General features: G+C 39.6%; 1 long non-coding RNA gene across 1 annotated transcript in view; it reads right to left on the minus strand.

The window, feature by feature from the left end:
* Window positions 1–11,549: 11,549 nt before the first annotated feature.
* LOC147463847 (uncharacterized) overlaps window positions 11,550–15,947 on the minus strand; it is a 96,246-nt gene continuing 91,848 nt past the window's right edge. The window contains exon 5 of the long non-coding RNA XR_015185459.1: window positions 11,550–11,838. This is a non-coding gene — a long non-coding RNA (uncharacterized LOC147463847). The remainder of the gene's footprint in view (window positions 11,839–15,947) is intronic.

The following is a 15,947-nucleotide window of genomic DNA, read 5'->3' on the forward strand; positions in this document are numbered from 1 at the left end:
ATGGCTTCTTGAAGCCTTCTAAGATCCACGAAAATATTGTTCCACATTGTGTAAGGAAAGCCCGTCTCCGAAGGTCTTATGGATTGTTTCTTACCTTTTCCCCTTGTCTTTGTTGCGCACGAAGCATAAAGGGAAGTTGGCATTGTGTCCTCAATGTGTAGGTATGTCCCAATGCGGGAGAACACATCTTCGTTCGTGGCCTTCTTTGTGAGTTTGACCTTGTGAGGAACGGGAAATAGGTTTTCCACAATGCCATGTTCTTTGAGGGCATCCTTTAGGAGTTGGAAAATAGCCTGATAGGCTTTGGTGCTGATTCCAGCCTCATCACAAGCTTGTTGAACGTCATCATCACTAACCACATTTCTTAATTTACGCATAAGGTCCTTGGTGACTGCATCCTTAATGTGCTTACCTCCAAGTGATTGTAAGATAGAAATCACGTCCTGGGTATTGAGACAACTAGTGAGAAGGTTGACTCGATCATCTTGGCTTGTTCCACCGCATGCCTCCTGGATGAAGTTTCTAGCAACAAATAAACATAAATGTTAGAAAATAGTGTGAAGTAAGAATGCATCATGCAAGTAAAGACCAAATCACCTTGTGGTTGTAACTCGTCGTTTGCGTGCTCCTCCCAAATGTGCAAGAGTTTCAATGGACGAATACGTGCGTTTGCGTTCCCTTGCACCAAGGGGTGTTTCTTTCAAGTATGTGATGGTGTTGGTAAGCTTCTGGATGTGGGACTCCTTTTCTTGCATTTGTTGTTCAAGAGTTTTAACTACCCTCTCCAAAGAGGCAACACTCTCTTGTAATGCCGTCGTCTTGAGGTGAAGAGCTTGACATTCGTGCATCCACTTATGCAAAGAAGCACCTGCACCCATACACAACCGCTTGCAATAGCCTAACAAGCCTGCTTCTCCCCTCCCAAGAAATTGAAGAAATGTGGAAAGGCTATTAAACGGTGGATGGAAGCGGCTTATAGGATCGTAAGGGTACAAATGGCCATCCACCCAAATGTCAACATTGGTCTCACAAGCGTTGCGACGTTCCTGTGATGACCTTTGATCACCTTCACTAGTGGTCTTCGGTGCAAATGCCGTGGGTAAGCGAATATGTATGCTTTTGGTGTGCGGAGTACGTGGTGGTGGAAGCAAACCATTTGTGATGTCCGTGAGCACCATGGAAGCTATTGCGTGAGGAAGCAAATGATGAAAAGATAGAGGTGGAAGGGTAGAGAGGTTGAGGAAGATGGGAGGAGAGAAGGAGGAAGGGGGGGGAGGGAGAGATTGGGGAGGAGGAGGAAGGTAGGGGCAGGGAGGGAGAGGAGAGGAAGAGAGAGAGAGGAGGGAGGAGGGAGGAGGAAGAGAGAACAAAATGTTTATTACTTTTTGGGGGAAAAGAGTTTTGAAAAAATGGACTTTCTAAGCTTGTGGATTAAAAAATGAGTCAAAAAATTATTTTTGGATATGTATATATGTTGGGAGGGAGTTTTAAGTTAGAAACAAGTAAAAATGAATTTTTTTTAAAAAGTCAAATTTTGTCTCTTTGTGACCCACGTTTTTGCTGATGTGGACACACCCCTATGCTTCCTTCACTTTAAAAAACGCTAGAGAGAGAAAGTAACCCTTTAGGTCCACATCCTACATTTGTCTAAAAAAAAGGCTAGAAAAGCCTACTCAAAACTACCTTCTTCAATGTCCTTGCCCCCTAAACCCCACACAACATTAGCCTTAATCCCTAAAAATTAGGATTCCTTGCAAAGCCCATGCAAGGTTCATATTTCTCCTAATGATGCTGTAACGGATGTGATTTGTTTGCCAATGAGCAATTGGCTTTTGGTGATTTTAGTCACTTGAGTGTAGCTTGAGTTAGATGCGAGCTGTTTATTGTTTTCTAAGAGATTCACAGCCTCCTGTAGCCTCTATGCACGAATCGAGTCAGCTTCGTTCCATGGATTGACAATTTATTTGTGGTTCTCACTATGTCTGCAATAAGATAGGAGTGAGCTTAGACACCCATCCCACATTTGGTACCGTTGTTGGGGATCGAAGAGACGTAAACTAGAAAAAAACACGAGCGTCTTGTGAAGTTATCATTTAACTTCCTCTAGGATCTCCTAGAGTCAAAACTTTCTTTTTAGAAACCGCATAGCTTAAGATTGTCATCTTTTGTTGTGTAGAGGTAGCTTGGAAGTAATCGTACTTGCTGAGTGCCTTTAGGATTGTAGGATTGTAGAACTAGATTATGATTTTGAGGATGATTGATAGATGAGACAAGTCTTAATATCAATGCTCAGAAAACCATAAAAAACAAGAAAACGAGTGTGTGTGGACACTTTCCACAACCCTATTGCATTAGAACTTAGGAGTAGGGTAAGTAGGATCCGAGGTGGATTTCAAAACATTGCTCCCTCCGAAAGAATCAATTATGAGCTGTTATTTGAAGTTGCAAAATTTCAGGTCTACAGCTAGAAATAGCACGAAAAGACTCCAAACCACTCAATCCGACTGGAGAGTATGCTTAAAAGTTGTATGAACCAGTAGGTAAGCTCAAGGACACACTGAGGTAAAAATTTCAAGAGTTTGCAAAAACTAAGATTATTTACTTTTTTTTGACATTTTAGGCCAAATTAAGTTTTGAATTGATTTATAAGCTTAAAATAGCTCATGAAAAGACTGTCCATTGAAAAAGTGCAAAAAAATGTTTATTTTAGGCCTAAAGTAAATAATCACGATTATTTATTTTCAGCTCAAAACTGACAAAGGTTGATACAATGACTCATTGCATGTGTACAAACAACTTTTGTAAAGGGCCATAGAATTTGGATCACCAAACTGGCAAAGAACTGGGTAAAAACTAAAGTTTGTACTGACTTTCGAGAACTTGAGTGTAAATTGGGATTTTTTTTTTGTTAAACTCAATGAAACTTGATTGATAGGTTTATATTGATGTGATAGACATGTGTACATGATCACTTGACCAAAAAGATGCAAAAAGTTGCCAGTAGTAAATAGTGATGATTATTTACATCTGCCCCATTTTTCAACTTTTTTGACCAAGCTAGCATACCACTAGCTTTATCATGTTGTAATAAGCCCAGAAACCAAATTTGGTAAGATTTGGATCATTGGATTGAAAATTGTGACCAAATTTGCAAAGTCAGTCCACGGACACAAAACTGATGACCATTTGAACAAAAATTGTCCAAACTTGGTGAAACTTGGCTAGAGAACTTTAGTTGAGGTGCTTAAGAGATCTGTGTCAAGATTGGGACAAAAAATTTGCAAAAACATAGCTGAAGTTAATAATCGTGATTATTTACATCTGCTATAAAAATTGATAATTTTGCACATTTGAGTATACCACAAGGTCAAGCATATCAAGTAGACCACAAAAATCAATTTTGGTGAAATTTGGATCACAAAAGTGCGACTTAAGCCAGATAGTCTGCGGACACGAAACAATTGCTAAACTTGAACAAATTTTGTCCAAACTTAGTGAAACTTACCCAAGGACCTTAACAGGTTGTATACTTGGCAAACCAAGCCAAAAAGTGCAAAAAACTGACAAAAATAAATAATTGTGATTATTTACTACTACTACACAGAGACACCAATTTTGACTTTTGAACTTGAACTTGTACAGTGATAGACCAACATAATACAAGGACACAGGGAAATTTTGGGTTCAATCGGATCCAAGTGGTACATGTTCACTAAGTTTGCAGGTTGCAGATTAGTCCTTTGATTTTTTCCCAAAGTTGAATCTGAAAGTCTCAATTGCTGATTTCCGTAGCTCGATTTGAAGTGATCCACATAGACCAATCACAATAGCTAGCAAAAACTACAGAATCTTTGCGAAATAATAGCTAACTTGATCAAAATTGAAAGAGGAATCAGGTTGCAGACAAGGAATTGACAGCTTGACGGAAATTGCAATCAGGTCACTTGGAAGAAATTGACAACCAGTCAATTCGATGGTAAGTACTCTATCTAAGGCTTCACAAGTCTATATGAACCTTAGATCTGGTCGTATACTAGGAAACCAAGGCATATTTGGAGAAGCCTCCAATAGAGTATCCACTGAAGAGAATGTGAATCAAGGCAAACCCTTGCACACTATCCTTGAAGAAGTCTTAGATACTTTTAAAAATTCAACATCTGAAATGTCTTGCTATTTGACTCACTCAGAAACTAGAACAACAGTGCGTTAGAAGCATATACTCTCATTTTATAAAACTAATCGCCAGGGAGCTCAGGTTTACCTGGATCCTAACGAAGAGTATGCTATTCGCATTGATGACCATGGTATTGAGTTTGAAGAGGAGATCATGGCAAACAAACAAGGAAAAATGTACATGGATAGAAACTGAACTGAGTATTTACAAGTCAAATACCCTGACGTGATAGACAAATGGGGGTTAGAAGTAAACACCATAATTTCAGATATGGCAGCAAAAGAAGGACCACAAACTTTAGTATTCGAGGGATTCGATCAAGTCGATTTGAAGCCTTTGAAACGGCTTAGTACAGACAATCCTAGGATCGGACTCTGTTGTTGGAAGGATAGAAACGTCAAGGATCTTCTATGGACATCGCATGCCAAATCAGGACAATTAACACCCATGAAGATAATCTATGTCTTCAAGATCAAAGATAAGGGATCATTAGATCTACCAACCTACCTGTTTAGGGATTGTTATAACAATAACTTTGTTATGGTGACTCCAGAGGAGGTGGAACAAACCAAATTCCAAGGGTATGGCATAAGGGATTGGATATTGGGCCAAGCACCGTAAATTATTCCAAGAGTTGAACACCGTGAGAGATCTTCTGAGAGTATTGTTAAGAAACCATAAACCACCTCATCACAAAGAAAACCAGTTGCTGCTGACACTAAAGCCAGTCCAGGGCTACATGAGTCACTATTTCCAACATACTGGTTTGAAAGACTCAGAACATAACCAATTGCCAGGAGACCAAGAGTTGAACCAAATAGACGTGTCAGACCAACTGATTTTTAGAAACGGGTCAGCAAATACAATGGATCTGGGGATCCCTATGACCACTTAATAAGTTTTAAGCAAGTGCTAAGAGCAGAATGCATATTCAATTTCCATACTCAATTCGAGGGGTTTGGAATGACATTAGAAGGAAAAGCATTCATATGGTTCCAAAACATTTCACCAAGGTCAATCATGGACTTGAATACATTAGCTCAAGGATTTGTAGCTGCTTGTTTCAAAATGGGGATCAAACACAATACGGTATCTCAAATCTACAGTTTTAAACAGAAACAAGGTGAATCTGTTAGAGATTGTGCAACTCGAATGAAACAATACATTGCTACATGCTCAGAGCAAGAGATACCTGCAAAAGAACGAGTCGTAGTGTTTGTCACATGCTATTGACTTAGGAGACAATTGTGATATTTTCAACAAAGAAGATGTCCCTAAGGATAACCAAAGTGAGAAAATAGCATCCATTAAACTAACACAAGTGGGAATGGCTGTTGCAGCACCACTTTTAGCCATAGAATACATGCTCAAAAGGATGAATGACATGATGAATAACATGCAAAAAACACCTATGAGAGGACCAGGGCAAGGGATACCTCAACAGGGACAACCAATTAGACCACAAAAATGGTGTTCAATCGAGGGTAAATGGACCAACCATGAGACAAATGAGTGCTATTATCAACCAAAGTATGATGGGAATGTTCAGTACGTGAATATGAGGCCACAAGGACAATCCATGTACAGAAATCAACTTAATATGGCCCCATCTCCAAGACCACTGATGGGTATGGAAAGACCTCAACCTGTGTTGGGTCAACAGCCTTCATATTCGGGACATAATGCAGTGCTTGTAAAGTACATGCATCCGGAGGGGGTCATAGATGAACAAGCACTAGTGTCTGTTACACCCTATGCCGAGCCTAGTCTATCTACAGTAATGGTGGAAGGAGATTGGTATAATTCACATCCACCACCAATGGAAGAACTTGTGACTTACACTCCACCAGATCTTGCACCAATGTATTATGTAGCTAATCAAGGTGTTAGACCTCCTATGATAAGACCCATGATTAAGCCAAGAACTAAAAACTGTCATAATTGTGGTGCAGATGATCATTGGAAGAATGAATGCCCAGAGCCTAACAAAAACCTCAAGCCAGTTGAAGCTTATTGCATACAATATTGTAAAAAGGGAGGACACTTCCCAGAGGATTGTCCTAAAACTCCTTTAAACAAGGGTAAAACAGTAGTGAACGTAGTCCAAGTGATACCTAGTAGCTCATTTGAGAGTGAACCGATTGTTCCAATCAAGGTAATCACCAGAGCCCAGGCTAAGAAAAAGAAACATAACTCCTTTGATGATTCGGAGAACACAAAATTTTCCTCTCAGAAGACCAAAAGAAGCAGAAGCAAAATGTATGAGATGAGAAAACAGAAACAAAGGGCTGTAATCAAGGAGATAGCAAAAAAGCTATTTTAAGAAAAGGTGAAAGAAACTGGAAGTGAAATTAAAGAAACCACTTTGAAATCTGGAGGATCAATTTTGGTTAACAAAATTTTTGAGCCTATTAATGCAGCCTTGGAAGCCTACCAAGTGGGACTTAAAGCAGGCCAAAATCTGGAAAACAAATGAAAAAATTATCCTTCTCCAGACATGGAAGCAGCTAGGCTTGAAGCTTATCAAAATTTGGTAAGAATCACTCAAGAGATGATGGAAAAACAAAGATCCAAGCTCGAAAATATGGCAAAACCTGAGGAGCTTGTGGTAAGAGCTAGTAAAAAATAAAAATTTGAAGGGGTGGTAGAACCCCACCTAAGAACAAAAGAGCCGGAACTTATAGTGCCAGATAGCGATGATTCCTTAGACGGAATTCCATTCGTAGAAGAAGACTGGCCAGGACACTTATGGAAAAAAGTTAGAGAGATCAATGATGGGAGCCTAACTCTGAAGTCAACTCCTACAGAGGAAGTATGTTTAGACAATCTACCTCCTAATATGGACATGGATGTACAATCCTTGTATGGGGATTTCGGATCTGAAGCATCAGGGATTTCTAAACCATTGACCTTGAAAACATTACTCTTTTACTTGGGAGATAACGATGATGAATCCATAGTGTGTAAGACCACTCAAGTAAAAGAGTAGAATAAACCCTAGATGTAGACAGCATTCATTCAACATGTCTACACCCATCCACATTAGGAGAAATATGAACCTTGCATGGGCCTTGTAAGGAATCCTAATTTTTAGGGATTAAGGCTAATGTTGTGTAGGGTTAAGGGGACAAGGGCATTCAAGAAGCTAGTTTTGAGTAGACTTTTCTAGCCTTTTTTTACACACATGTAGAATGTGGACCTAAGAGGTCACTTTCTCTCTCTAGCTTTTGGAAAGTGAAGGGAGTAAAGGGGTGTGGCCACATCAGCAAAAACGTGGGTCACTGAGAGCCAAAATTTGACTTTTTTTCAAAAAAGTTATTTTTACTTATTTTTGACTTAAAATTCCCTCCCAATATATATACACATCAAAAAATCATTTTTTGACATTTTTTTAAACCTACAAACACTAAAAGTCCACTTTTTCAAAAAAAAAACCTTTGTTCTCTCCTCCTCCTTCCTCCTCTCTCCCTCTCCTCTCCCTCCCTACCCCCTTCTCTCCTCCTCCTCCCCTCTCTCTCCCTCTCCCCCCTCTGCCCCCTTCTCTCCTCCCATGTTCCTCTCCTCTCCCTCCCTACCCCCTTCTCTCCTCCTCCTCCCCTCTCTCTCCCTCTCCCCCTCTGCCCGTTCTCTCCTCCCATGTTCCTCCCTCTCCCTCCCCCCTCTTTCTTTTCATTCTTTGCTTCCTCACGCAACAACTGCCATGGTGCTCACGGATATCACAAATCGTATCCCTCCACCACCATGTACTCCGCACAACAAAAGTGTACATATTGCTTGTCCCCGGTGTTTGCACCGAAGGCCGCACGTGAGGGTGAGCAGAGATCATCCCAAGATCATCATACTGTCGGTGAGACGAATGTGTATGGTTCTTCAATATCTTGGGAGGGGAGAAGTAGGCTTGTTAGGCTATTGCAATTGGTTGTGTATGGGTGCAGGTGCTTCTTTGCATTCGTGGATACACGAATGTCAAGCTCTTCAGCTCAAAACAGTGGCATTACAAGAAACAGTGGGTGCAGGTTAGAGAGGTCAAGTGTCACCACTTTTCCTCTAAAACAGCCTTCTTTGTTACATCTTGCAGGTAGGTGCTTCAAATCCATCCTTATTAGAGGTGGGTAATCTTTTCCTAATGCAAGAATGGCTCAAGGAACTAGCATAACATGAAGCTTTTACGGTGGCACAAAGCTCTCCTCAAGCAATGTGTCTCCCACTACACCAAAAATCACTATGCTAACATGGAGAGATCCCTAGTAGGACAATACAACAACTTTTCATCAGCAGCACACCCTTTCCTAACATGAGGGCACCCCCACCAGAGATATTTTTATATAATAGGTCACCCCTTGAGCATACCATGTCATGGAATGGATGTAAGAACTATGACTGCACTACCCCTTGGAAGTTGTTCACGAATGTATGTTTATCAAAGTTAATGAGAAGAAGTTTGGACTTTTTTGTTTGTTGATGTGTAAGAGCACTCTTGGTCTACCATATTTTAGATTGTTTGATAAGTTAAATAAGATTTGTAGTCATTTAAAGTATCATTTTTTTTTTGTAAGATTGTACATGAGAAGACATGATAAAGTACAAGAGATCTTAATGGAATAAACCTCGATGAGATTCCCACCATGCACTTGTGACACCATACCTCTCCTTGAACCCTTTGACTTCTATCGTTGTGGGGAGTCCAATGGGGGGCTATTTTCAAATTTTTAGCATAACTTGTTTTTGAAGGAAATTTTGGTTATTCTAAAGTTTATACACAGTCTAGGAGTTCATTCTGATTGTTTTTCTTCAGTTTCAAATTTTGACCGAGTACACTCCTTGGAAGCCACTTTTGAAGGTGTTAGGGCGAGATTTTGGGAAAGTTTTGTATGTAGGAAATACAATCCTTAACACAATAAAAAACAATGGTTCTTTGAGTATTTTCAGATTCCATGGTTTTAATGCTCGTTGGAGCCCGTAGATTAAGAAAAAAGTAAAAAATGTATGTTTTACATCATTTTTGAATAAATTGTCAACTTGCACATTGATTTTTGGAGAATGCGAGCAAGATATGATTTTTTCTTATCACATGATGGTCGAAGAATGCGATGAGATGAACAAATTTATGTGAGACAAGCCCAGACAGATTCGGAGCCGATTGAAATCTAGAAGCTATTGAAAACAACCAAAAAGTTCAACACTTTAAAAAAAAAAAAAAAAAAAACCTAACACTTGAATCATGGCCATGCATCAAAAATATGCTCACACGGTGAAGGAGGTGCTTCAAAGCTATGGAAATCAGTATAAAATGCAAGCAATAGCGTTGGAGGCTATTCAAGAAGTTGTAGAGGCTCACATCATTTCAGATGACTTTGCAATGACAAAATGATTAAGAGTTGTGTCTACTGTCTCCATAGTGATTTGTCTCCATAGTGATTTGGCTTTTCGGTTTATCCATGTGTTTTAAGTTAAGTGGTTTTGGCCATGAAGAGTTAAATTTAAATCAAATATTAACATTTTTGTAATCCTAAGGGGCAAACAAAGCTAGAAAATGCAAAAAAAAGGGTGGCCACAAGGGCGCGCAGATAGCCCATCCAACAGTTTTGGATGGCTCATCTGCGCGCCCTTGTGGCCACCCTTTTTTTTGCATTTTCTAGCTTTGTTTGCCCCTTAGGATAGCAAAAATGTTAATAGCTGATGAAACTAGATGTTTATGTAGCATGAAACTAGATTTTTATATTAACCAATGTGATTTGGCCTTTTGGTGCAGGGAACTAGTAAGTTGAGTTGAAGGAAGGCATAATGTGCTTGAAAAGTTAAATTTTACATTCATCTCACCTTTTCCAAGGTCCTGGAGTGCAACAATAGCCTAATTACGCAAAAAAAAGGGTGGCCACAAGGACGCGCAGATGGCCCATCCAACAGTTTTGGATGGCTCACCTGCGCGCCCTTGTGGCCACCCTTTTTTTTGCATTATATGGCCTTGTCTGCCCCTTATAATAGCAAGAATGTTAATATTTGATGAAACCAGATGTTTATGCAGCATGAGACTAGATTTTTATACTGTCCAATGTGATTTTCCCTTTTGGTGCAGGGAACTAGTAAGTTGAGTTGAAGGAAGGCATAATGTGCTTGAAAAGTTCAATTTTAGGTTCATCTCATCTTTTCCAGGGTTCTGGAGTGCAGCAATAGCCTAATTATACAAAAAAAGGGTGGGCACAAGGGCCCACATATGGCCCATCCAGCAGTGTTGGATGGCTCACTACGCGCGCTTGTGGCCACCCTTTTTTTGCATTATATGGCCTTGTCTGCCCTTTATAATAGCAAGAATGTTAATATTTGATGAAACCAGATGTTTATGCATCATGAGACTAGATTTTTATACTGTCCAATGTGATTTTCCCTTTTGGTGCAGGGAACTAGTAAGTTGAGTTGAAGGAAGGCATAATGTGCTTGAAAAGTTCAATTTTAGGTTCATCTCATCTTTTCCAGGGTTCTGGAGTACAGCAATAGCCTAATTATACAAAAAAAGGGTGGCCACAAAAAAAGGGTGGCCACAAGGGCCCACATATGGCCCATCCAGCAGTTTTGGATGGCTCACTACGCGCGCTTGTGGCCACCCCTTTTTTTGCATTATATGGCCTTGTCTGCACCCCAGGATACCAATTTTTTTTTAGATTAAGTGAAAGCAAATCTTTATGCAACATGACAGTACAAATTCCACTTCTTTTCACTCAGATGTAATTAGAGCTCCCCCCCCCCCCCCCCCTTTCTTTGTGTTCAAAGGTCCGGAGCATTCGCTATGTAAAATTTTCCTATATCATGTGCGTTCACTAGAATGGATTAAAAGTACCCCTTATAGGCCTTATCTACACATGTTTCTGCAACTTTACAAGAATGTAAAATCCCTTCTGTTGAACACATGTGCTATGTTACATATACTTTAGTGAACTCCCCATGTCAACGGCCTCACAAATCCTGTGCACTAAACATTAAACACTAGAAATCGACCAAACAAGGAGCCAATTTTTACTTCCTTGTGTCCACCTAGTGTTCTTGTGAAACATTGCTAATGATATATATTCAACATCCCCAAATGAGGACATCTTGACAAAGTTTATGATCCACTTTAATAAGAATAACCATTAATGATTAAACTGAAATCAAAATATTGCTTGAATTTCTTCAAGGTGGAGTGATTAAGACTTGCGACTTGAATCATCGTACAGGCAAATCAAAATATCCATAAAAGTAAACAATATTTCTCATATCTGTATGAAACTTCAGTAATCTAAATTTCACTCAATGCGACACCATTTAACAAAAAAACATATTTATATTGCATTTATAGAGGAATCCAGCCTCATGAAAAATAATTACAAATGGAGACAATGTTGTTGCTGTTAGGCTTATCTTACAAGTATTTGTCTTCCTCATCTAAAGATTCATATACACTTGAGTATATGTGTGTCTATGACACTAGGGAAGATAGTAGTACTATATGGATGGCTTCTATGAGAGCTCCTAGAGAGTCCCTATTGGTTCAAGATTCTAAAAAACACCTACTATTCTTATCAAAATCTTTTAACATGGTAGTGAAAGGTTCCTCAAGGAACAAAAATAGAGTGATTTCCATCTCTGCACATGGTTGCTTGCTCATGTCCTCTTAAAACAAGTTGAATCTGTAAGTAAACAAAAGATTATGTGAGCACAAAGTTATAAAGTACAAAATGATATCATTCCAATTATCTATGACAATTATACGAAGAATAAATTACAAGAAAAATCTTTGACGACTCTCCATAGATAACACAGCTTACTTACATTGTGAGACTCAAATCACATGCTACACAACTATAGATGGCGCACCAAAGTCATCAACAAAATAGCACCACCCAGTGTTATGAGGTGTGAAGCCTAAACACTGAAATCCATAAAGAGGTTAATTCTCTCCAGCATGATAAACTTAAAGATGGAGATGATGTTAAGCTCTGAATATAAGCTACAAGGGTAGTTTTCTTACCATTCTATCTTTATGTTGGAGATGAACCCTTGCAATGCCCACGCGATATTCACACCTCCTATTGTTGTGGTATGCAACTCATGTGAGCTCATACTTTTGCCACCTTCGGGAGTAGAGGTTTCCATGTAGTGTGAGTGAATGAAAGTAGAAGGAGTAGAATCTTGTTTCATGTTGTAATGGAGATGAGAGAAGGGAGAGGAGCTAGCTTGGTGTGAAACTATGTGGTGGGTAAGGGGAAGAGATGGAGGAGGAGCTTGCTTGGTGCTACAATGGAGGTGGGAGAAAGCTAGCAGAGAGATAATGATGGACTATAGGGGGTGCATGTGGTTGTTGCATCAATGGAGAGCTTGGAAAAAGGTTTGTAGAGAGAGAAAAACACTTTTTAGCTATAGAATCGGTTTGGAAAGACTTTGGAGGGTGAAAATGATGTTTTGATTTGTTTTTTTTAAAAATCAATTTTTTGGATTTTTTAGTGCACGTTTTTAACTTTTGAAGGTCAAAAATACTTTTTTGACCATGAAATAGGTTTGGGGACCTTTTAAGGAGGGAAAACTTGAAATTTGAATTTTTTTGAAAATTTGAAATTTTTAGTGTATTTTTAAATCCGGGCCAAAAAGTGGGGGAAAAGAGGTCAAAATGGTCCCCCCCCCCTCTTTCCCCTAGCCACCTCCCTTACCTTCTCACTAGGTAAGAGACAATTAAGAGGTGTAAGGCTACCTTGTCTCCCTACTTTTTTGAGGGTATAGAGTGTGTCCACCACCCTCTTCCTATTGGCTGACCTCTAATTAACCTTAATCCCAAAGGGCCCGTAGAGGGTTCATATTTTTCCTAATGAATGCAATCTTACTTTGGGAGAACTATTAAAAATTAGGCCATATCTATGGAATGGTCTACATAAAATCCTAGAGAAGGTGGAAATAAAAGGACTAATCGCAAAAAAGTTGGGAAAATTGAGACACAAAATGGATAACTTCGATTTGTTCCAATGAACAAAGTCGGAGGATACTACGAAGGGGAAGAAGGAAACACCACCCTTCCAGTGAGATATAATGATATAGAAACCATGGCAATACTGGATAGTGGAGCATGCATAGCCATAGCCACAAAAGCAATGATAGCCGACTTTCAGAAATCCAAGAAAAAAAGAAAAAAAAAATATTTTTCCTCTGCCGGAGCCTTGGCAACACCATCGAAAGGCTCGGCAATGCCCTGGTCCATCTCACGGCCCTAGCTTGTCCATATGACAGCCTAGCACGCCGCCATTTTCCCCCGGGGGATTCACCATGGAAAACTTAACGAACCACGTAAGTGCAGGGGAGGGGGTTTTTTTTACAAGTTACATAAGCGTATAAGTTAAGGGCAGGCCCCCAATAATTTATCTCCCAAGCTTAAAAATAAAGAAGGGGGTATCATTTTCTTTTTTGAGCGGGGAGGGGGGGGGGAGTGAGAAAAGGGGAAAATGAGAGCAAGTTTTTGTGTTTCAATATCATGGCTTCCCAAAAGAGTGCCCTCGAACTTGTGAGTCGATAGCTACAAAGATACATGCAAGAACTAACATTGCTTTGTATCAATTGCTTGTTTTGTGATATAGTTCATTGTTGAGAGATAAAAGCTATAAAGAGTTTGTATAGTTGCAAATTTACACGGAGAACCATGTTTTTTGAGTAATAATGTGTATTGATTTTGAAGCTACAGCGGGACCCAAGACTACTCAAACTCTTCCCCAGCCTTGGTTACATTGATCCCGTAAACACAAGCAAGAACTCTTCCAAGATCCTCACATTGAACACAAGCAAGCCTCCTTCCCTCTTTCAATTTCCCAAGAGAGAGCTCTAAGAGAGCCCGTGAATCCTGAGAGAGAGAGAGAGAGAGAGAGAGAGAGAGAGAGAGAGAGCCAACAAAGAAAAAATTAATCCTTCCCTTCACTTCTAATACACCAAGAGCAGGAGAGCTCCCATAGGTCAAGAGGCAAGGAAGTCCTCCCCTTTCCTTGTGTATAACTGAAAACTTTTCTCACAAGAGTAAGAACATTTTCTCTAAAGCCATCCCAAAAGATCCTAAATAACCCCCAATCCTCCTGGTCAAGATCACGAGAGAGCACCTCAACACTAATAAGAGTGTAAGAGATTTCAATTCTTCTTCTAATCTTCTACAAGAGAGAGAGAGAGAGAGGAAACCAACAAAGCAAACACCAAAACAAAGTAGGTTCTTCAAATCTCTGCGAGAGAGCTTCCCAAGAGCCTAGCCATCCTTCATCGTTCCCAAGACTCGAGCCCTTTATTGATATGTTGGATGGCCATTCATTGGTCCCAAATCCCAATTTCTTGATCAAACCTATTATTCAGTGCCCTATTTGTGGCAAAAAGCCCATGTTAATGGCCAATTTTCAAGAAAATGCCACCGATGTCCTCATTTTCAATGCCCTTATAGTGCACAAAGGCCCGAAGACAAATTTTCAAAACTTCCAAAGGCTTTGCTACAAAGGTCCAAAGACCCAAAACGCATGTGCCGAAGCAAGACTCTGAGAAAAACCTCATCCCAAACATACACAAATTCCATCTAAAGATCACATACCCAAATGCCCATAACATGTCCCTAACATGTCCAATATGAGCCCAAAATGGATCCTATAAGGCCCGACTAGCCCCCAATCTCAAGACCCACAATGCAAGCACTAGTTTCAAACTGCAAAAATCCATTTTTTCAAATTATAACATCAAGTTGTCAAGCATTCTTGATTTTCAAAACCTGTAAATATGCATAAGTGGAGCTAATTTGGTTGTACTGGCTACATTATGGGTCGATGTGATTGAAGCCCAATCAAACTCATCTTGATCTTGAAATCAAATCCGGGCTATTCGGCCTTGTTCTCACATGAAACACTTTTGATCCACCATCTTCTAGCACACACTTGGTTTTATGTCACATAGTTCTTATTTGTATGATGTGTTCTTCAAGGTGTCCTAATTTTGTATACACAAAACATTCCCTCGTAGGAAAGAATATCTACACACAATACATGCATGTTGTACTTGAAATTTCCCTCATATCATTTAGAAGTCTTACCACAAACTTTCAGATCATTTTACCTACACATCACTCAATAATTGTAGGGGAAGGATCCCGTATACACACGATTACTATTGTTGTTCTCCTTTAGTGCAGCTAAGAGGAAACTTGAATGCATGAGGAGTAGCCTTCTAAGGCTTGTGCAAGGTGGACTACAATTAAGATGAATCCAAAAATTTCCGCCTTCAATAATTGGTGCATCTACCATAGATGTACAAGAGGTGGTAGAGACGTCCATTGCTTCCATTGTTGTTTCAGGGGGACATGTAGTTGTGAACACATTTATAAATCAAGAATCCGTACAAAACCCTTAGCAGCAACAAAAATCACTTATGTGTATGCCGTGAAGGCAGCTCTTTTTGGTTTCTTGGAAATGGAGAGCCTTAGCCTGGACTGGTCACGTTGAATCTCACAAGTACTTAGTTTTTATTAATGCTTACATTGACAATGCAGAAACTTGAATTATACATGTATAGCTTGGGCTAATCACATTGAATCTCATAAGTACTTAGTTTTTATTAATGTTTTACATTGACAATTGCAATAACTTGGATTATACACTTATAGCCCATGTAGTGGATTATTTGAGCATGCCTAGTTGACCATGCCCCTCCTTGGTCGTACCCTTGTCCTGACAATGCCCTTGACACAAAATGATACCTCTCAACCAAAACTTTACTCAAGATTGAAAGGGACATT

This window comes from Adiantum capillus-veneris, chromosome 2 (assembly GCF_014529385.1).
Source record: "Adiantum capillus-veneris isolate H3 chromosome 2, ASM1452938v2, whole genome shotgun sequence".
NCBI classification, from domain to species: Eukaryota; Viridiplantae; Streptophyta; class Polypodiopsida; order Polypodiales; family Pteridaceae; genus Adiantum; species Adiantum capillus-veneris.